Genomic DNA, 21,480 nt, shown 5'->3' with positions numbered 1-21,480 from the left:
GGTGATAGGTGACAATGTAAATTACATAGTGTCAGGGAGTGAGGTTGGCTTTGTAAAGTACAAATCTAGTTACTACAAATTAGTGACAGTTAAAGTAAACCAAGGAGTGATTAACTCTTTCAGGCCAGGTTATGTTTCTTCTCTAGCCTGTTCACTGTTCCCTTTATTTTCCTTGTTCTCAGAGGAGGGAAAACTTCATTTCTATTTTTGCTGCAACACAGGCAGTTTACTGAAAAAGAAATATCAGTAGTTTGATAAACATATAAAAACATCTAACTTAAGATAAAAGAAATGCAAACTGAAATAAGAAAATATTCGCCACCTACCAATTATCAAGACAAGATATTGATAATCTTCAGTGTTGACAAAAGTGTACTTATACAAAATATGTATATAAGGATGTTCAAACAGAGTTGTTTGTGATAGCAAATGAGTTAAACAACCCAAATGTCCAAAAGGGATAGGTTAAGTAAATTATGGCATTTCCAAACAACAGAACATTTTTATGGGAAAAAAAGTAAAATAGCTCTATTTGGAGTGAACCCCAATATATATGGTGAAATTTAAAGTGTATATTATACTCTCCTTTATGTAAAAAAAAGAGAATCTATATTAGATACTTGTGCTTTTTATACTTGGAATATTTCTGGAAGAATACATCAGAAGTCTGGCAATAGTTGTTGCTTCTGGGGAATGAGACTAAGAGTCTGAATGGGTCTGTGTGCTGTCTGATATACATATTTTCTAACCACAGGTGTGCTTTTTTTTTAATTAAAAAAAGAATGATGGGAATTCTCTGGTGGTCCAGTGATTAGAACTTGGTGCTTTCACTGTGGGGCCCGGGTTCAATCCCTGGTTGGGGAACTATGGTCCCACATGTCACGCAGTGAGGCCAAATTAAAAAAAAAAAAAAGAAAGAAAGGGGGAAAAAAAAAGAGCTGATTTACACACACACACACACACACACAAAGCACCTAGGGTAGAAATCTAGCCTCAATACATTTCCACTTGCACCACCACCCCTGGCTAAGGTCACTGCTGAAAGAATAGCAAACATATAGAACACATACATGCATGGGAGCAAAGACTTTGTAAATAATTGATTTCCGAAAACATGAAATCTGTTTCATGTTTGAAAGAATGGTGGAGAATCTGTTTTGAGAACCACAGAGAGAAGACACAGGTGCTTGGGGTGGGGCGCTATCAGCAAGTTGGAAACTGTGTACCGCAGCTGCAGGTGGTCTCAGATGGGCACCAACGACATCTGCTACCGTAGCCAAAGGGGGTCAGTCAGAGAGCCAAGTGGACCTGGGCAGTGCTCAACAGGGGCTCTTGAGGACCAGGAATGACAGAAGAAAGAGGTGGGATGGAGACCCCTGGAGGTGAGCTGCTTCCGTCCTGGGCAGAGACTGAGCAGTGGTAGCCTCCAGTTAGGAGATGCAAGGACAGACTGCTTGGAGAGAAGACGCTCCACCTAGAAGCAGAAACACCGAAGGAAAAAGTGACTTAGAGAACATTAGGAAGTTGATGCAGCTGGAGCTGGAGAAACCCCTAAGGATTCTACTCCCAAAACATAATTTTTCTTAATTGATACCCTATTCATCTTAACCCCTTTGAGCTCATGACAAGTGAGAAGAACAAGAGAGATAACATCTTCCTGATTCAATGAAAGTTGAGGTGTCCAAGTTATATAAAAACAATGAGTAGAACTAAGGAAGTGAGTTTTCTTATACAATATTTTTAGACCGTTCGTGTAACTTTAGAGAAGTTTGAATCGTTTCTGCATGTACAACAAAATGCCCAGGAAGAGACTGGAAGGAGATGCTGCAGATCAACAAAGTGTCTGTTGTGTTGACTTCAGTGCTCCCCAGGGCCTAGCACCATTCACCACGGCCTTAATTAATATTTATATTCAATGAATCAATCAATACATAAAATACACCAAGACATTAACAGTAGTTGTCACTAAATGGTAGGATTTGATATGTTTTTTCTATTTTTCTGTGTTTTAAAATTTTGTATTCTCTAATGGTAAAATATCTTAATAAAAAAATCAAATCTTATAGTCTCAACTTCTTTCTTAAGGACCAACCAGGTACAGAGTCCTTCAGTTTTGCCCAGGTGTCACTGGTTGTCGGGAAGCACCCATAGGCTTAGACCTAGGGTGGGATTCAGACAGATACTTATTGCTGCCATCTACTTACTCCCAAATCCAAGGTCAACCATAAGGCTATTGGCCTTTATCCCTCTATATACAGAATGATAATTTGAAACCAGTACGTTTTTATCCCTGTTGGCAGCTTTTCTGAGGTCCCAGTTTGTCCCCTGGGCAAAGGAACTTCCCCTTCCATTTCTCTGTGTTTTGAGCCCTCCAGGCCATGTCAGTAGAGTCTTTGGTAACAAACAAAGGTCTAGGCTTCTCTTAACTGTATCCAAACAGGTTATCTTAAAACTTCCTTTACTATGTAAACTAATAGGTTACTAAAGAATAAAGGTAGCTTAGACTTTCATCCCATATGAATCCTTATTTCTTTCTTTTTTTTTTTGCGGTACGCGGGCCTCCCACCGCTGCGGTCTCTCCCGCTGTGGAGCACAGGCCCCGGACGCGCAGGCCGAGCGGCCATGGCTCACGGGCCCAGCCACTCCGTGGCATGTGGGACCCTCCTGGACCGGGGCATGAACTCGCGTCCCCCGCATCACTGCGCCACCAGGGAAGCCCTCTTTCTTTTTTTAAAATCTTTTTAAATATATATAAATTTATTTTATTTATTTATGGCTGCGTTGGGTCTTCGTTGCTGCGCGCGGGCTTTCTCTAGTTGCGGCGAGCGGGGGCTACTCTTCATTGCAGTGCATGAGCTTCTCATTGCAGTGGCTTCTCTTGCTGCAGAGCACGGGCTCTGGGCACGTGGGCTTCAGTAGTTGTGGCATGCAGGCTCAGTAGGTGTGGTGCACGGGCTTAGTTGCTCCGCATGTGGGATCTTCCCGGACCAGGGCTCGAACCCGTGTCCCCTGCATTGGCAGGTGGATTCTTAACCACTGTGCCACCAGGGAAGCCCTTTTTTTTTTTTTTTTAGTTTTTGAATTTTATTTTATTTATTTTATACAGCAGGTTCTTATTAGTTTTCCATTTTATACATATTAGTGTATACATGTCAATCCCAATCTCCCAATTCATCACACCACCACCACCACCACTGCCACTTTCCCCACTTGGTGTTCATGTTTGTTCTCTACATCTGTGTCTCTATTTCTGCCCTGCAAACCGGTTCATCTGTACCATTTTTCTAGGTTCAACATATATGCGTTAATATACGATATTTGTTTTTCTCTTTCTGACTTACTTCACTCTCTATTACAGTCTATAGATCCATCCACGTCTCTACAAATGACCCGATTTCATTCCTTTTTATGGCTGAGTAATAGTCCATTGTATATCTGTATCACATCTTCTTTATCCATTCGTCTGTCAATGGACATTTAGGTTGCTTCCATGACCTGGTTATTGTAAATAGTGCTGCAATGAACATTGGGGTGCATGTGTCTTTTTGAATTAGGGTTTTCTCTCCGTATATGCCCAGTAGTGGGATTGCTGGATCATACGGTAATCCTATTTTTAGTTTTTTAAGGAACCTCCATACTGTTCTCCATAGTGGCTGTATCAATTTACATTCCCACCAACAGTGCAAGAGGTTCCCCTTTTCTCCACACCCTCTCCAGCATTTGTTGTTTGTAGATTTTCCGATGATGCCCATTCTAACTGGTGTGAGGTGATACCTCATTGTAGTTTTGATGTGCATTTCTCTAATAATTAGTGATGTTGAGCAGCTTTACATGTGCTTCCTGGCCATCTGTATCTCTTCTTTGGAGAAATGTCTATTTAGGTCTTAGAGAAGCCCTTTTAAAAATCTTTATTGGAGTATAATTGATTTACAATGTTGTGTTAGTTTCTGCTGTATAACAAAGTGAATCAGCTATATATATATATACATGTATCCCCATATCCCCTCCCACCCTCCCTATCCCACCCCTCTGGGTGGTCACAAAGCACCAAGCTGATCTGCTGTGCATGCAGCTTCTTCCCACTAGCTATCTATTTTACATTTGGCAGTGTATATATGTAAATGCTACTCTCTCACTTCGTCCTAGCTTACCCTTTCCCCTTCCCGTGTCCTCAAGTCCACTCTCTACATGTGTCTTTATTCCTGTCCTGCCCCTAGGTTCATCAGAACCTTTTTTTAGATTCCATATATATATGTTAGCATACGGTATATGTTTTTCTCTTTCTGACATACTTCACTCTGTATGACAGACTCTAGGTCCATCCACCTCACTATAAATAGCTCAATTTCATATCTTTTCATGGCTGAGTAATTGAATCCTCATTTCTTGTTCTCTTTCCACCTGACATGGCACTAAATTATTAGTACTATTAAATGATAGGTTGTTAGAATGGTAAGGGACCTGAATTTATATATCATCCACTTCAGCTCTCACTTTACAGAAGAGAAAAAGGAGCCAAAGGGGAAAATGACTTGCCAAAGATCACACAGCTAGTTGATGGCAGAGCTGAAGCTTAAAGCCAGGTCTTTGGACTCTGAATCTAGGGAATCTAGAGAGGAAAAGATAGGTCAATTTAAATATAGAATATTAGGACCTTCTGGCTAAAAAAATAAATTTAAAATAATATAAGATAGAATTTGATTCCACAAGGAAGACAGTTCTTCAAGAATGTTTCTTTTCCTGAGGAGGAGAGGAAATGCATAAAATGTGAAAATAGGTGTTTGTGGAAAGTACATGCATAAGAATCAAGCAGTCCTTTGGAAAGCCAGCTCATAAATACCTTACTTATCTAGAGGTCCTTAAATTCAGCAAATGTGACCATTTGGAACACAGCTGAGATTTACAAGGAACTAAAGAAGGCCTATGAGCAGCCAAAAGAGATCATAGAGATATTGTACTGGTGGTTCTTGTTGGGGCCATTAGCAAGAGAAGAACTAAAAGACATCTAGATTGGAAAGGAAAAGTAAAATTATCTTTATTCACAGAGGGCATGATCTTATATCTAGAAAATCCTAAGGAATCCACTAAAAAACTATTAGAGCTAATTAAACAAGTTTGGCAAAGTCGCATGATACAAGATCAATATACAAAAATCAGTTGTATTTCTATACACTAGCAGTGAACAATCTGAAAATGAAATTAAGAAAACAATTCAATTCACAATAGCATCGAAAAGAACAAAATATTTAGGAATAAATTACACAAAAGTGCAAGATTTGTACACTGAAAACTAAAAAAGAAAATATTGTTGGAAGACGTTAAAGAAAATTTAAATATGTGGAAAGACATTCCATGTTGGTGGAACAGAATACTTAATACTGTTAAGATGGCAATACTCTCCAAATTAACTATGGATTCAACACAATCTCCATATCAAAATCCCAGCTGGCTTTTTTTCACAGAAATTGAACAGCTGATTCTAAAATTTATACGGAAATGCAAAGAACTCAGGATAGCCAAAATAATATTGAAAATGAAAGAAGTTGGAGGAATTAGACTTTCCAATTTCAAAACTTACTACAAAGCTATAATAATGAAGATGGTGTTTGCATAAGGATAGAAATGTAGATCAATATAATAGAACTGAGAGTCCAGACATAAACTCTAATATTTATGGTCAATTGATTTTTGACAATGGTGCCAAGACAATTTAATGGGAGAATAGCACAACCGGATATCCACATGCAAAAATACCTGTTTGGCCCCGTCTCAAACTATACACAAAAAAGTCATATTTTACATTATTAATATAAGGGATATGCAACATGGTGATACAAAGCACCAAGAGGGACATTTAAACTTGGTTTTTCTGGGAAGGTCTCTTGAAGGAATATAATGATCAATGAGGCTGGAAAGGTAAGAATGGGTCAGATTGTGAAGGGCCATGAAGACCACAATTAAGAATTTGAAACCTTAGTCTGGAGGCAAATTTGTAGTCCAGAAATTAAGTTTGGGAAACTGCCATGATTATGGGTCTGTGGATGTGTTCCTTACAAATAGTATAACTCCCATTTAATAAATCAAACTATATTTTCAATGTCATAGGAGTACAGAAATTTTTTTTTTTTTTTTTTCGGTATGCGGGCCTCTCACTGTTGTGGCCTCTCCCGTTGCGGAGCACAGGCTCCAGACGTGCAGGCTCAGCGGCCACGGCTCACGGGCCTAGCTGCTCCGCGGCATGTGGGATCTTCCTGGACCGGGGCACGAGCCTGTGTCCCCTGCGTCGGCAGGCGGACTCTCAACCACTGTGCCACCAGGGAAGTCCAAGAGTACAGAAAATTTAAAGAAATTCTGTTGTGAATCCATTCGCTCATATATCCATTAAATGAATACTTATTAAGCACTGGTGTCAGATACTATGCTAGTTCCTAGAGATTCAGTGGTGTTATGGACTACATGTGTCTTGGTGCATTTGCCAAAATAAGATTTGGGCACAAAGACTATGACAGTTATTATGAAATATAGTATTCTTTCCGGTTGCCACCAAGCCTTGGCCAGTGTCAGGGCATGTCATGGGACAGTGTGCAGAGAGGAGGGGAAAATGTACAGCTATTTACCCAATTGGAAACCTTGACGCAGTACAGTTTCAGTAAGAGCTAATCAGCTAATTCTTGGCTGAGGTAGAAGGCTCTAATACAGAAAGTGTATGTTTAAAATTGTTTGATGCCATAAAATGTATGACCTGTGAAATATATGACAATAAGAAGTATTTTAACAAAAAAGCCAGGTGCTATATATGTCTTCATAAAAACTAAGGATATTTCTGACATCAAAAATTTTTAAGAAGTGGTTGGTATAAAGTGATTCAGAAAGAGTAGTGAGAATTTCAGATCTCCTATGATTTAAGCATCTAACTTTAGATCCTAGAATAAGATCCCATACTTGCTGTCTGGGAGAGTTCAGAAAACCCTGCTTCAGCATTTGTGTTAAAGTATTTGCTCAAGGGCACAACTTAAAGAAGCTGAAGAAACTCGTGGCATTTCCGATGCTACCTTTGAGCCCTACAAGCCTTCTGAGAAGTTTTATGCTGATGCGTGTGTGTGTGTGTGTGTGTGTGTGTGTGTGTGTGTGTGTGAGAAGAAACCTATGGGGAGGACTATGACATTGGAGTGGAACAGAATTTTTTCTTCTAAAGATAAAAAACTTTCAAGTCCTCTAATTCAGGAGCCTGCTGATTTTAATGTATAATTCAGGATATCAAAATGTTAATAAATTTAACTATCTATTAAGCACATGCCCTATCTATTTAGACTCATCTATGAACATCATTTTGTAACTTGGAGGTATAGATGGCCTTCCTAAACATGAAATGAAATCCTAAAACCATATAGGACAAGATGACCAATTTGAATGTGAAAAATATGAGGTGTCTTATACAAATCACAAAAGGCTCCAAGATGGTAATATTACTCCATGAAAGAAGAACAATTTTCTCTGGGTGAACAACTACATGTTAAAATTTGCAAAGAGGTAACTAATGGAAAAGCAGACATAGGAGTCAGACAGCTAGAGATCAAAATTAGCTTCATTACTGGAAAAGCTGAGTAGGAGATGGTGGTTTGGATGTGAGCCAGATGCACTTCCCAATACATCCTCCTTGAACAGAATTTACTTACCCAGTCACTGACATAGCTGGACATCTCCAGGTCTCCCTTGTGGGGATGGGGGAGCTGAGAATGAGTCTGGAGGACTGGCCACTCCAAAAGAGGGAGGACTTAGAGCTTATTCTCCACATCTTACCCATCAGATAGGTCATTTTTTGCTTGGGGAGATGGGAGAGGAAACAGAGACTATATATCCTTATGGGGAATGGAAGTTCCCTCCCTTTCTGTGGAAATGTGAGAAGAAAGGAATAGCGTTCCTCACCAACACCATGCAGTACTGATTATAACAAGATTTATTTTAATAATCTAGTGAGAGAAAACTGAAAAACTTCATTTAACTAATGTCAAAATATACATATAAGTAGATTTTATAAAGTCAGTAAACCCAGAAAATACTTTTGAACACTTCGTTAGAAGCCCTAGAGAAATGTGTGCCAAGAACAAAAATTAGCCAGTATTTGTTCTGAAAACCTATTGTTTCTGCTATATTCCACTTATTTTCTGAAACAATTCCTAGAAACTGTCCTCCACCCTGATTCACAGGTTTACTATGGAAGTAGTCACTTTATACAAGGTCATGGTGTCCAACCCCCCAACCCCCTCCCCCCCAGTACAGTCCTTGGTACACATCTAACACCAACAACTTTTCTCTTCCACTGTAGTTTAGGAAGTTGGACCTAGGGAGAGTCCAAGGTCAGCAGCTATTGGTTTTCTGTCATGTGGACTGGGAAAATGATCTGAGCTCAAAGGAACAATGCAGCTAACGTACAGATAAAAACAAAAACAAACATGAAGCGGGTCCATCGTTTCAACTTTAATTTATTCTTGATGCTTATTTGCACTCCTGATCTTGAGAGACCCCAACTTCTTTTAATTATTTCTCTTTTTGCTTGAGCTAGTTAAGGCAAGTTTTTTTAATTTTGTGATTAACACATGAGAAAAGCCAGGAAAACTGTGACAGTGGAAAAATGGTCATTATATTAAGATATGGGATCAAAGAGTCTTGAGATTCAAGACAACCACTTCATCTTTCCAGACCTCAGTTTTCACATCAACAAAACGAAGGAGGTAAATTATATGATCTTTGTAGTACTCAAAAAATGTTGTTCCACTTCCATCTGGCTTTCATGGTTTCTAATGCAAAATCCACAGTCATTTGATTCACTGTTCCCTTGTAAGTAATATATCATATTCTCTGCAGCTGCTTTCAAGATGTTTTTCATTGTCTTTAGTTTTTAGCTGTTATGATGTGTCTAGACTGGGATGTTAAAAAATTTATCCTGTTTTGGATTCACTGAGCCTTTTATATCTTCTATCAAATTTGAGCATTTCAACCATTATTTCTTCAAATATACATTTTTTTCTGCATCACATTCCTTCTCCTCTCCTTCTTGGACTCTAATGACAAATGTTAGACTTTTTTTTGGTATTTTCCCATAGACTCCCCCTGCCCCCCCATCTTTTCAATCGTTTTTCTCTCTGTTGTTTAGATCAGATAATTTTTTTGGATCTATCTTCAAGTTTACTGACTCTTTCCTCTGTCATCTCTATTCTGCTACTGAGCCTGTGGTAGACAGAATGGCCACCCAAAGATGTCTACTTCCAAATCCCAAGAACCTGTGAATATGTAGTCTTAACAGCAAAAGGGATTTTGCAGATGTTAATTAAATTAAGGATCTTAAGATAGGGAGATTATTCTGAATTATCTGAGTGGGACCAATGTAATCATAGGGTCTTTACAAAACAGAAATAGGAATGTGAGAGATAAAAAACAGGAAATCTACAGCAGAAGCAGAAGTTGGAGGGATGCACTTTGAAGATGAAGGCTACCATAAGCCAAGAAATGTAGGCAGCCTATAGAAGGTAGAAAAGGTTAAGAAAAATGTATTTTTCCCTGGAGTCCCCAGAAGAATTGCAGCCCTGCTGACACCTTGATTTTAACTTTGTAAGATTCATTTCAGACTTCTGACCCTCAGAACTGTAAGTTACTATGTTTGTTTTAAGCCACTACAGTTGTAGTAATCTGTTACTACAAATAAGAAACTATTTGCAGAAATAAGAAACTAATACAAAGCCCACTCATTTAAAAAAATTTTGGTTCTTGTATTTTTCAGTTCTAAAATTTCCATTTGGCTCTTTATACTTTCTGTTTCTTCACTGAGACCTTTCATCTTTTCATTCATTTCAAGAGTGTTCAGGGCTTCCCTGATGGCGCAGTGGTTGAGAATCCGCCTGCCGATGCAGGGGACACGGGTTCGTGCCCCGGTCTGGGAAGATCCCACATGCCGCGGAGCGGCTGGGCCCGTGAGCCATGGCCGCTGAGCCTGCGCGTCCGGAGCCTGTGCTCCGCAAGGGAGAGGCCACAACAGTGAGGCCCGCCACACAAAAATTAAAAAAAAAAAAAAAAAAAAAAAAAAGAGTGTTCATACTTATTCATGACTTTTTTTTTTTTTTTTTTTTGCATATGCGATCTTAGTTCCCTAGCCAGGGATCAAACCCACACCCCCTGCATTGGAAGCCCAGAGTCTTAACCACTGGACCACCAGGGAAGTCCGCCTCATGACATTTTTATAATAGTGGCTTCAATGTCTTTTTCTGATAATTCCAACATCTATGTCATTTCAGCATTGATGTCTGTTGATTGTTTTTTTCCCATGTGAATTGAGATTTCCTGGCTCTTCATATGCCATGTAATTTTGGAATGTATCCTGGACATTTGAATATTATGTTATGAGACTCTGGATCTTGTTTAAATCCTATGAAAAATACTGATATTTTTGTTTTAGCAGGTAACTGACCTAGTTTGGTTCAGGTCACAAGTTCTGACCAATCTACTGTGGATTGTATTTTCAATACCAGTTCTTTTTTCAAAGCCTTGTGATGCTATTCAGATCTACTGCATATATGTGCCACCCAGTGGCCAGTCTGGGACCTGGGTGATGGTCTATGTCTTAGTGCAGTTCTCAAAGTTTATGGTATGCTGTTTAAGGTCAAATCTGTGCACGTACAACTGGGAGAGCTCCCAGGACTTCATAAAACTCTATGAGTCATCTTCCTGAATTCCTTCTCTCTCAAGTTACTCCAGTTCCCTTGAAATAATACTCTTGTCAAAGTAGCATGCACATAACACACTTATATCCATCTTTATTACATGTGTTTTTAAACATTTCTTTAAATGAATTAGAGAATGGCAACCACATCCATTCCTTCAAAACACTGTTCTCGAACCTAGGGGTAAGACGGGAATAAAGACATAGACCTACTAGAGAATGGACTTGAGGACATGGGGAGGGGGGAAGGGTAAGCTGTAACAAAGTGAGAGAGTGGCATGGACATATATACACTACCAAACGTAAAATAGATAGCTAGTGGGAAGCAGCTGCATAGCACAGGGAGATCAGCTCGGTGGTTTGTGACCACCTAGAGGGGAGGGATAGGAAGGGTGGGAGGGAGGGAGATGCAAGAGGGAAGAGATATGGGAACATATGTATATGTATAACTGATTCACTTTGTTATAAAGCAGAAACTAACACACCATTGTAAAGCAATTATACTCCAATAAAGATGTTAAAAAAAACAAAAAAACCACTTCTCTTTGTAGCATGTGGATAGCACTCATAACCATTATTATTACAGTTTTAAAAAGCACTTCTCTAAATGCATTACAGAGAAGTTTAAGAATATTCTCAAGTATTCTTAGAACACTCAAGTTATTCCCTTTTAAAATATTCTTTACAGGATAAAATCCAGCCTCCTCAAGTCTAATTGGTTTAATGAGATAGGTGGAGGCCATTTCATGGGTCAGATAGGTGGAGGCCATTTCATGGGTCACAATTGCCAGTGGGAAGTAAATTAACCACACAATACCCAAGTCAAATAAAAGTGAGGTTGGGTATCACTCTCTCTCCTTATATCTTGGGTAGAATTAGTTTGGACCTTTATCTCAGAGCTCTAGAAAAATCCTACCAAATAGGATTTTGTATTTAATTAAGAGCCTACTGTGTTTGGGCAACAGCAGAATATCTACATTAAAAATATGAAAGTAGGGCTTCACTGGTGGCGTAGTGGTTAAGAATCCACCTGCCAATGCAGGAGACACGGGGTCGAGCCCTGGTCCAGGAAGATCCCACATGCCGTGGAGCAACTAAGACCGTGCACCACAACTACCGAGCCTGCAATCTAGAGCCCATGAGCCACAACTACTGAGCCTGCATGCCAAAACCACTGAAGCCCACGGGCCGAGAGCTCGTGCTCTGCAACAAAGATGAGACACCGCAATGAGAAGCCCACGCACCACAACGAAGAGTAGCCCCCTGCTTGCCCCAACTAGAGAAAGCCTGTGCACAGCACAAAGACCCAACATAGCCTAAATAAATAAATAAATTTTAAAAATATATATGAAAGTGAGGGAATTCCCTGGCAGTCCAGTGGTTAGGGTATGCTTTCACTGCCGTGGACCCAGGTTCGATCCCTGGTCAGGGTACTAAGATCCTGCAAGCAGCACAGCGCGGCCAAAAAAAAAAAATTATATATATAACATATATGTATATGAAAGTAAGCAAATGAACAACGTAAGAAAATTAAAGTGGCTCTGATTTTGGATTATCAGAGCAATGCTGGCTTGTCAAAAAAAACCTAAAACAATTGAGAAATGTGTAATTTAGAGACTGAAAGTACTTATGGCTCTCTTTCTGGTCATAAAATGATCCAAACGACATACCTTGCTTTTGAGTTGTTTACCGAAAAAGTGTTAGATTTCCTTTTTTTTAAAAAAAATTAAATGACCTCAACTTTTCATGTTGCTCTCAAATATACACACAAAAAGAAATATACAAAGAAGTTGTTTTTTACTTGAACGTGGTTCTCAGAATTTTTTTCTTGAGAGTCTGTGAATTCAAACAAAATTTTAGACAGGAAATGTACTAAAGAATGGCCCAAGAAGTGAAAACAACCTCATATCCATCAGTAGTAGAATGGATAAACAAACTGTAGATAGCTTTACTTCCATACTTTAAAACCACACAGAAATTAAAATGAACTAGATCTATATGTACTGATATAGATCAACCTCTAAACAATATTGAGTGTAAAAAATATTGTAAGAGGTTAGGAACAGCGGGATACTATTTAAGTACACACACACACACACACACACACACACATACACACACACAAGCACAAAACAGTACTATATTGAAGCTGGATATGAACATATGTGACAGAAGTATAAAACAGGAATAGGAATAAACAACAACAATAAGATAGTGGCTAACTCTGGGAACAAATGGGGAAGAGATGGTGCAGAGCTGGAGCTTTAGCTGAAACATTTTTTTAAAAAGCTATGAAGTACATATGGCAAAAGATTAACATCTGTTAATTACTGGTGGTGGGTATATGATATCAAGTATATTCCTTTCTATATGTGATAGCTAAGATGGATAATGATGAAGATAATGATGCTAGATAGAGGGATGAGGAAACTTTCCTGGTCTTGACCTTGACTGTTAAGACAGCATTTGATTCATCCTTACGCTTTTTCTGCTAAAATATGTGTATATATATTATATATAAATATATGATGCAATATACGATATGTCTTTAAAAACACACAGGTGTCAAAAAAAACCCCCACATAGATGTCTTTTTTTCTTCCAGTTTGAATCATTTTAATATTTAAAGACAAAAAGTGAGTGCTGACTTTTTGTTTTCTATTATTTTTCTACTTTTTTAAAAAAACACATGCACAGAGGTCTAACAGCCAAAATGCACGTAGGAAATGAGCTCCTGCTCTGTCCCCCACAGTCCCATCCGGTGTTCGACGCTGCTGCCAGCCCACCCTCCTCTCCATTCACAGTGGCTGATTTATGCTAAACTCTAATGCATCTGGTCTGTTTCATAATGTGTGCATGTCTCTCCCCAGCATCTCCATTCTAAAATAAAAACCCAAGAGTCATTAAGGGCAGAGTACATCCCTCCCGCTGGTACCAGCTCCTACCCTACATCTTCCGGTTAGGAGCAAGTCCGTGAAAGGAGTGGGTGGCCAGAGCTGGAGTACTGGTGTGCACTCTACACTCTGTTATCAGAGTGAGGACAAGATATTGGTCAGAACAGTGTGGAGAGCACAGATGAGCTTGGGACGTCCTCAGTGAGATAAAGTAGGGAGAATTCTCCTCACCAGGTTTAGAGAGATCAACGTGTCAACATATAAAATAGAAATGAAAGTAATCCAAATAATCAGCAATTCAAACACTAATGAATTTCAAATGTTTCCTACCAAGACACCTCAGATATCGCAGTAACAATCTAGACCTTTCCAGGAAGTGAAGGTAGAGCTCCAGGCATGCCTCCTGACAGGGCTGTGATGGGCCCTAGAAGCATCTTTTCAGTCTGGAAGATAACAGGAAAAGCCCAGATCAGGAAGGAAGTGGCCTCAACCCACAGGGCTGCTCTGCAAAACCTGTACTTTACTGGAGCCACAAGGAGAGAGAAATGAAAAGTGGCTCCTGCCTTGGACTGGAGCCTCTCGGGGAACATCTCTGTCAGCCATGGTCTCCCCTATGTGGCCTCACCTCGCTCCTGTCTTGTCCCTGTCCAGCTCCTCCTCATCTTCTCAGGCACCTTTCCAGAGCAATTCCTCTCCAGGGAGGGGACAGGGCAGCAGCCGCCTCGGGGACCCCAGCCCTAGATGCCTTCTTTTATGAGAAAAGTATTTCTTCTAATACACACCTAGACTTTCATTTCTAAAAGAAAAGTCTTTACTTCTAGCAATTTATAAAATTTAAAGGGCTCTACCTGTACAAAGATGGGATTTTAAAAAATTACCTATAAGAAGTGTTTTATCCTACTTAATTCTCCCTTTGGTTTTTACCTATTTTCTTATTTGCAAGGCTTATTCCTTCACAGCAATTTGGGCTCTAGAGTCCATCTTAATGCCACCATTCTTTATTTCAATTTCAATTTAATTCACTTTTTCCTGATTATCTGCCTACTGCTTCCAAGAGGGAACTTGCTGGCAGCTACTTCAAGCACTTGCTTCTCAAAGTATCCCTTTAGCCTTTCCTATTCCTATTCTCATGCCAAACTAGGAAGAGAAATCCAATATGAGTAATGTGCTGATGCTTACATCAAACCCTTATGATCATCTCCCCACCAATAAAGCACAGCTTATCCTTAATAGCCACCCTGTTAACACAACGACCTGTTCCCTCCTACTTTATAAAATGGTAGAAATTTATAGCTTTATACTATATTTTAGAACTTTATAGTTATACAGTTTTAGCTTTGTATAACTTGCTATAATGTGCTGGCTGATATGCCTTTTAAAGTACTAAATTTGGGGCTTCCCTGGTGGTGCAGTGGTTGAGAGTCCGCCTGCTGATGCAGGGGACGCGGGTTCATGCCCCGGTCCGGGAAGATCCCACATGCCGCGGAGTGGCGCAAAAAAAAAAAAAGAAATTCCCTGGCTAGCGTAAACCTTCTCAGGTTGGGTTTTGTCTGCCCGGTTTTTGCTGTGTTTTACATTTTTCAAAAATAATCCTACTAGGTAAGAATGTATTGAGTACTCTATTTGAGTGGGACAATCAAATTCTTTATCACAGAAAAGGGCTGTGCAGTATACTGAGTTTCAGCATGAAGTAGTGCTGCTCTGCACCTTCTCCTTCCCATGTCAGCGGAGGAGGGTATTATCTCCATGATTCTATGACTCATCATCCCACAGTTTCTCCAATGGTTCGCTGGCCATTTTTGTGCTCTTAACCTTTGAACACCAAGTTAGTGGTGTCAATAGTCATTCAAAACCAAGAGAAGCAGTGTAAAGATTCAGAGGGACCTGGAGGCCCAGTGTGATATGAGGTAAGAATAAAATCCAGACCCTCTATATAATTGCCATTCTTATTTTGAAGACGAGTGATTATTTCTCTTGTAAATCCATTATTCATGAGCATGACTGTTAAATAAAAGGAGAATTATGTTAAAAAACTGATCTCAGCAAAGTTTTACAGTGGGCAAAGTCTTAGTCAGCATTCTCTGAAGTTCTGATAGTGACCCAACATCTGTATTTTCTGAGCAGAGAGAATTGATACCTCTCCTACACACACCTCCTCCTCCCCATTATTACTACACTAAAATGGAAGTAAGAAATAAATAAATAAATATTTTTAAAAAATAAAATAAAATGGAAGCAGAACTCTAGGTAAACCAAGTACTAATCATTCAGATGGGTAGCCATAGTGGTTTCACCCCTGTCATGCCTCTCTCCTTATTCCTGTTCCTGTTTGCCTCATCTAATGTCGAGTCTGTAAATATAACCAAATGTAACCACTATCCTTCCTTCCTTCCTTCCTTTCTTCCTTCCTTCCTTCCTTCCTTCCTTCCTTCCTTCCTTCCTTCCTTCCTTCCTTCCTTTTCTTCAATTTGAACATACAGACAAGCAAGGGACTCCATTTTGGGGTAGGGATCATTTTTGTCTTCATGAAACTTTGACATAATTGGAGTTGAGATGGATGGTTATTAGTTTGGGTGGAAGAGAAAGATACTAGTGAAAATAAAACAAAACAAACAAACAAAAAACCCTAAGAGGAGCAAGTGAGTAGGAAAGTTTGCTGTGATCCATTTTCCTGTAAGAATCCTCAAAAACCTGGGGCAGGGATTGAGGTAATAGTTGCCAACATAGATATCTACTACAGTAACGCTTTGAAGTCTTTCCTGATATACCCAAGGCTGTGCAGGCTGCTTGACTAGAACTCTAGCAGAAGTTAGAACAAGACATACAAATATGAAACAATGTATAAAAATAGCAACTTCATTATCTCTTCATGTATCCTTGTTGAACATTAGCTGTGTACCAAATCCAGTTACCATGACATACCTTGGAGATACAAAGTTGGATAAAACATGGACCCCAGGCAAGGTGTATATTACTACATTCTGTGAATGGCTGGTCTTATCCAATGCCCTGGCTCTTCACAGATGCCCTCTTTCTTCCTTCCTCCCCTCACCCCTTCTCTCCTTTTAAAAAATTCACTGTTAAAGTGTGAGATATTTTGTCTTGGACAGAGAATTGACTTGAAGACAGGAAACAAATGGTTGGAATCAAAAGAAAATTAAGTAAAGACTTTGAGATTTCATAGGAATTGACTTTGTATTTTGATGGAGTGCAGAAAAAACTCTCTGAGTATACTAATGATATGTAGCTTTTCATAAGGAAATGTTGTATTGGTAGGCATAAGCTGCAAGAAAACACACTTTAAAAAACTGAGCAGGGAAATTCCCTGGCTGTCCAGTGGTTAGGACTCTGTGCTTTCACTGCCGAGGGCCCGGGTTCAATCCTTGGTTGGGGAACTAAGATCCCACAAGCCGCACAGCCCAGCCAAAAAAATGTTTTTAATTAAATTTTTTTTTTAATTAAAAAAATTTGAGCAGATGCCAAAGTGATTTATTGCCGCATAACAAATCACTCAAAACTTAGTAGCCTATAATGACAACCATTTTATTTACTCATAATTCTGTGGGTGAGCAGTTTAGGCTGGGCTTTGCTGGGCAGTTCTGCTGGTCTTGCTGGACTTATTATTCCAAGGGGTTAGAAGTAGAAGCTACAAGGCTTTCAAGGCTGAGGCTCAGATGTCACACAGTGTTACTTGTTACTTCTGTCTCCTTGTACAGGACAAAGCAAATCACAAGGCCAACCCATATTCACGGTAAGGGAAATAGATTCCACCTCTTAATGCATGGAATGGCAAAGTTACCTGGTCCTGGGGCCTGCGCAGAAGGATAGGAGGAGTTATTGCGAACCTCTTTGCAAACAATCTACCACTGCAGATTAGCTGCTAAAAGACAAGACAGTAAATTTCATTAGGAACAGATTTGGAAACCACTGAATTACTCTTGAATTATTTTAAGATATTCAGAAAAAGAATGACAAAAGAAATTAAATCAGTAGTACTCCTCATCACAAGGCTTAGTCAAGCTGTCCCTTACTTCCAAACCTCCACTCATGGTTCAACCCTATCCAGTCTGGTTTCCAAGCCCACCAGCTCCACTGAAATGGCTACTTCCAGGCTCCTCCACTTAGTTGGTAATTCAAATGGGCACTTTCAGTCTTATTTGATTTTTTTTTTTTTTTTTGCGTTACGCAGGCCTCTCACTGTTGCGGCCTCTCCCGTTGCGGAGCACAGGCTCCGGACGCGCAGGCTCAGCGGCCATGGCTCACGGGCCCAGCTGCTCCGCGGCATGTGGGATCTTCCCGGACCGGGGCACGAACCCCGTGTCCCCTGCATCGGCAGGCGGACTCTCAACCACTGCGCCACCAGGGAAGCCCAGGGGAATTTCATTTTTAAGAAACAACGAGCAACATAATGACTCTGTTCAGATCTTTCCTAGTTTTTCCTCCCCCTGCTCCAGACTTGATTAAAAACTAACTTGTGAATTTTCTTTTTTAAAACATCTTACCATGGTAACTTGTAGAAGCATGGTGCAGTGGAAAAGTTATTCAACTAGAAGTCTGATGACCTGTTCTCTTATCCCAGTTTTACCATAAACTTTTGGGCAAGTTTTCCCCAAAACTTGCCCAAATGTAATTCTTCTGTTGTTCTGTTCTGTACAATTAGAACAACTACCCAGCCACGGTGCAGGGTTGTTAGGATGATCTAGTGAGATGTCAAACTGCTTTGAGTTTATGAATATAAACTCATTATTATTATCATTGTTTAAAAATAAAAACCCAATCGGTATCTTTTTACAAGCTTCCTTGGGAAGTCTTGCACCGTGACAAAGAATAGCCCCCACTCGCCGCAACTAGAGAAAGCCCGCGCACAACAACAAAGACCCAACGCAGCCAATAAACAAATAAATAAATACTCAATGTGATTTAACAAAAAAAGAGAGAGAGAACACGTTTAGGTGAAGTAAGCTGTCTAGGATCACACAGCCAGTATGTAACAGATGTCAAAGTATAAACAAAGTTCTGTGTTATGTTTCAGTTTAGAGATTCTCAGACTGACTCATAATTGATTCAAACTTGTTACAATCTTCTGCAGAAGAGAGGCAGCAAATTGTAACTGCTTTCACAAAATTAAAAGCTGCTCTTTTTATAACACTGATTTTGAAGAAAATGTTAGAGAGGTAGGAAAACATTTTACAAAATCAGAAATGTCACTTTGAATTTGCTTACATCTGAACTGATTAACAATAACTGCAGTTTATGAACTAGTATTAGGTTCATATACTCAAGTCCCATTTTATGGCTTTTCACAATTAACTAAGTATCTTTTACAAGTATGAAGTTTATATGCCGTGTCCGTAAGCACAGGTCTTATATTAAAAATCATTTAGGGCTTCCCTGGTGGTGCAGTGGTTAAGAATTTGCCTGCCACTGCAGGCAACAGTGGTTCGAGCCCTGGTCCAGGAAGATCCCACATGCTGCAGAGCAACTAAGCCTGGGTGCCACAATTACTGAGCTTGCGCTCTAGAGCACGCGTGCCTAGAGCTTGTGTTCCGCCAACAAGAGAGGCCACCACAATGACAGTCCTGCACACTGCAATGAAGAGTACCCCCCCCCACAACTAGAGAATGCCTGTGTGCAGCAACGAAGACCCAACGCAGCCAAAAATAAAATAAATTAATTAAAAGTGGATTTCTATAAAAAACTTAAAAAATAAAAATCATACAAGTTTTTTTTTCCTCTCCATATCGATTAAAAGAAACACGTAATAGAGGAAATCTATAGTGTATTACTTGGGAGAATAGCTTCAGTCTGATTAACAGATTTGTCTAAAATTCCAATTCAGTTTTCTTATTAATACACAGAGAGGATTTAAATACAGTACCTGCACAAAGAAAACACTTTTATAAGGAGGTGGTTTCATAGTTTTCCTTTCATTAGAGCCAACTTCCTTCTTTTTTTTTTTTTTTTTGTCGTATGAGGGCCTCTCACTGTTGTGGCCTCTCCTGTTGCGGAGCACAGGCTGCGGACGCGCAGGCTCAGCGGCCATGGCTCACGGGCCCAGCCGCTCCGCGGCATGTGGGATCTTCCCGGACTGGGGCACGAACCCGTGTCCCCTGCATCGGCAGGCGGATTCTCAACCACTGCGCCACCAGGGAAGCCCCCACCAGGGAAGCCCCCACCAGGGAAGCCCCCAACTTCCTTCTTAAAGGGAGGTTCACATTTCCAATGTCCTTTTCAAAGCTGGGCACTTCAGCTTTGAAGTGTATCATAGATCTTTGCTCACTCATTCAACAGAATGTATTGACCATGTACCATTTGCAAGCTGCAAGGCTATGGGACATGGGGAAAATTAGGTTGTGTAAGATACAAATCGTCCCCTTAGGGTAAGTGAGGGAAAATAACACCCAAATTTATTGCTCATCTACCATGTACCAAGTATGATGATAGATGTTTTATATCTATTACCTCGTAAGAATATTTATTTATGGCTGTGTTGGGTCTTCATTGCTGTGCAGGTTTTCTCTAGTTGCGGCGAGTGCGGGCTTCTCATTGTGGTGGCTTCTCTTGTTGCGGAGCATGAGCTCTAGGCATGCAGGCTTCAGTAGTTGTGGCATGCGGGCTCAGTAGTTGTGGTTCTCAGGCTCTAGAGTGCAGCCTCAGTAGCTGTGGTGCACGGGCTTAGGTGCTCCGCAGCATGTGGGATCTTCCCGGACCAGGGCTCGAACCCGTGTCCCCTGCATTGGCAGGTGGATTCTTAACCACTGCGCCACCAGGGAAGTCCCTACCTCGTGAGAATCTTAAAGTTTAGAAGGTAAGGCATATGCAGAAACAATAATATACTTGACATATATTGAGTCCTCAATTAGTATTTGTTGAATGAATGAATGCAAAGAACATACGAGATCTCAAAATAATTGCCCTTGTTTCAGAGTCCCAGAGAGATTGAGAGGCTCCCTTATGTGGTGGCTTTCCATACCAGAGACCAAGTTTGGGTTGACCATTTCTGAGCTATGTAATTAAGTGATCCTGGTCAGGTTAGGTAGTCTGAATTTTGATTTCCTAATCTGCAAACTGGGTAAAATGCCTTCCGTTTCTCACGGTGTTGTTATAGGGGTTGGTGATAAGCTATGTAAATTTCCCCACCTAGACGGTGATCAATAAATGGTAGCAACTATTACCATTATTCAATTTTATTAGACTGATACACACTAGCCATAGATCTAGTGTTCTTTCCATAATTGTCTCCAGTTACGTAAACGCACTTCTTGCATATGCATTTAAGGACCCCTAGAGACTCAGGGATCAGTGTTTTTATCTGGTCGGGACACACTGGCAATCTTCATTTGGAACAGAGCAATAAATAGAGCGGAGTGTGTCCAAGGTTCACAAACAACGCTGTCCCTAAGGGCTTGTCTCCAACGCTCTTTCACGCCCCTTTACCGACTGCAAAAAGCCTCTCACTGGCTCTCTACAGCAAATTACTGTTCACCTAGCTACTGCGTGCAGCGCACTGTGCCAGGAGCTGGAAGCGGGCTGGGCACAGACGCTTTGCCTGCTTTTACTTCACAGCTTGGTGGAACTAAGCCCTCTTTCCTGAGGTACTGCTGAACTGATTCGCACGCAATCACCCTACCCCACCCCCCCAAGACTAAAAAGGTATCCCCAAATCTCTACCCAGGCACAAATGCCACATCACCGCCGGCACACCCCAGAGAAGAAGAGCAAGGCCTCCTGGGAAGCTGACCTTTCACCTCCCCTCTTGCCTTACCTCAACTCACCAATTTTGACGCTAGCTAATAAAGCGACGAGGAAGCCTAGAAGGCGGAACTTAGTGGCTCCCGATCCACGCTGATTGGACTGCGACGGCGCGAAGGG

At 40.4% G+C, this 21,480-nt stretch overlaps 1 long non-coding RNA gene across 1 annotated transcript; it reads right to left on the bottom strand.

Moving 5' to 3' along the window:
- Nucleotides 1-375: 375 nt before the first annotated feature.
- LOC136792174 (uncharacterized) lies at nucleotides 376-21,468 on the bottom strand. Its single transcript, XR_010835609.1, has 3 exons — nucleotides 21,384-21,468; nucleotides 17,408-17,488; nucleotides 376-1,474 (listed from the first exon to the last, which is right to left on the bottom strand). It is a non-coding gene; the product is annotated as an uncharacterized lncRNA (long non-coding RNA).
- Nucleotides 21,469-21,480: the final 12 nt, after the last annotated feature.

This window comes from Kogia breviceps, chromosome 11 (genome assembly GCF_026419965.1).
Source record: "Kogia breviceps isolate mKogBre1 chromosome 11, mKogBre1 haplotype 1, whole genome shotgun sequence".
Classification (NCBI taxonomy): Eukaryota; Metazoa; Chordata; class Mammalia; order Artiodactyla; family Physeteridae; genus Kogia; species Kogia breviceps.
This window is presented reverse-complemented; position numbering and strand designations above follow the sequence as displayed.